The following is a 1,996-nucleotide window of genomic DNA, read 5'->3' on the forward strand; positions in this document are numbered from 1 at the left end:
ATTTATCATATGTTGCTTTTGACATTATGATAACACTAGAGCCTAGATCACATAGAGCATTATGGAAGGTATGAGTTACAATGGAGCAGGTAATCGCGGGGATACCGGGATCGCCTTTCTTAATGGTAAATGGGGAATCTAGTAAATAGGAACCCCAAGAACTTAAAGCATAGCCATACTTTGTAGTAACAAGGTTGGCTGTTTCCATTGTTCCCTCAGGTTTGCCAGGAATTCTATCTTTTTTATAGGATGGGATAGCAGTAGCAATTTGAGCTAATTGGGTTTCTATCATCTTATTAAAACTAAGTTGATTCTTTAAGATAGAAGAAAATTCATCCAATTTAGCATTTATGTTTTCCAACATTTTATCATGAGCATGTAGTTTCTTATTAATGCTATCAGTCATTGTACCATTGCTATAAACAAGATCTTTCAAGAAAGTATAACTATTATTACCCTGATTATTCAAACGAGAAGAAGAGTAATAATTATTACCTCCCTGATTGTTGGAGCGCTGATTCTAGCCTTGAAGTTGTGGATGGAACCTGTTGTTGGTGTGGACGAAGTTGAGGTCCTCTTGGATTTCGGGGCAGGAATTGCCCGAATGTCCAACATCTCCATAGACTTCACAAGTCATGTGGGAATCCATGGCTTTGAGTGTCTCTTGGGCACTCACCTTCTCATAATGATCCACTCGCTTTGCGAGTAGATCCATCTTAGCTACAAGCATGCCAATTTCTTTAATTGAATTCATACCTCATTTACGGGGTTAGAGTCGATCTTCTTTATCAGTGTCTTTGCATCTACAACACTTAGCGAAAAGAATGCACCACCACCAGCAGCATCTAAATGTCTCCTATCTAACGGCACTAATCCATGGTAGAAGTTCTGGATCAAAAGCCAATCTTCCATTCCATGGTGTGGGCATGCAGAGACGTACTCTTGCATTCGTTCCCAAGCCTCGGGAATCGACTCATCTGCTAGTTGTTGAAAACTAGAGATTTTATTGCACAGAGCATTAGTCTTCCGCATGGGGAAAAATTTAACTAGAAAAGCATTGGAGCACTTGTCCCAGGTATCTACAGCATTGCGGTTAGAGTAAAACCATTACTTAGCCTTTCCTAACAAAGAGAAGGGGAAAAGGCAAAGACATATAGCCTCTTGACTCACTTCCTTAATGGTGAATGTGCTACAAATCTCCTAGAAATGTTGGAGGTGAGCATTTACATCCTCGTGGGCTTTCCCACAAAATGGACTAGCTTGAACCATCGTAATTAACGCTGGTTTAAGCTCACAGTTAGCGTCCCCATTGATAACATTGGGTCCAGTGGCTACATTAGCAGCTAAGGGTGTAGAAAAATCACGAATGGACTTGTCGGCCATGATCATGTAGGGTAGTGATAGTATATGAGGAAAAAAGGATAAACTACTTAGGATAACTAAAAAGAACCTAGCTAACAAATTTAGCCTTATAAATTCGATGCCAATTGCCTTCCCCGGCAATGGTGCCAGAAATACTTGTTGATATTTCTTAACGTCTATTGGAGGATTCCACAAGCGCACAGAACTATCGAGTAACACTTCGCTCGGTGAGTACCGAGTGTCGAATTTATAATTTATCCCACAGGAAGGCGGAAGGCTAGAATCTATACAAGACTTAGATTTGCTAAAGGTGGGTTCTAAGTTGATCCTAGGTAGGTGGACGATAGTGAAGGATGAGTGTAAACTACCTAAACTAACTACTATTAACAAGCTAACCAGAGATAGCTAGGTGGGAGAGCGAGCGATTTATCTTTCTGGTAACTAAGGGTAAACAAATAACTAGGACAAATGCGATAGTACTTCAGGGCACAGCCCGCCTACCAACTAGAAGAGTTAAATAGACAAGGTCTGCCATGAGCCCTACGATTTAATAACTAGATCTATCATGGGGAAATACAGAGGATGGACAAGGCTGTCACCACTTACCACCTACCCCAAATCTATCCGTAGGCCT

General features: G+C 40.9%; 1 non-coding gene across 1 annotated transcript; it reads left to right on the forward strand.

Moving 5' to 3' along the window:
* Positions 1 to 910: 910 nt before the first annotated feature.
* LOC136519207 (small nucleolar RNA R71) lies at positions 911 to 1,017 on the forward strand. The gene has a single exon (XR_010774767.1). It is a non-coding gene; the product is annotated as a small nucleolar RNA R71 (small nucleolar RNA).
* Positions 1,018 to 1,996: the final 979 nt, after the last annotated feature.

This window comes from Miscanthus floridulus, chromosome 17, assembly GCF_019320115.1.
Source record: "Miscanthus floridulus cultivar M001 chromosome 17, ASM1932011v1, whole genome shotgun sequence".
NCBI classification, from domain to species: Eukaryota; Viridiplantae; Streptophyta; class Magnoliopsida; order Poales; family Poaceae; genus Miscanthus; species Miscanthus floridulus.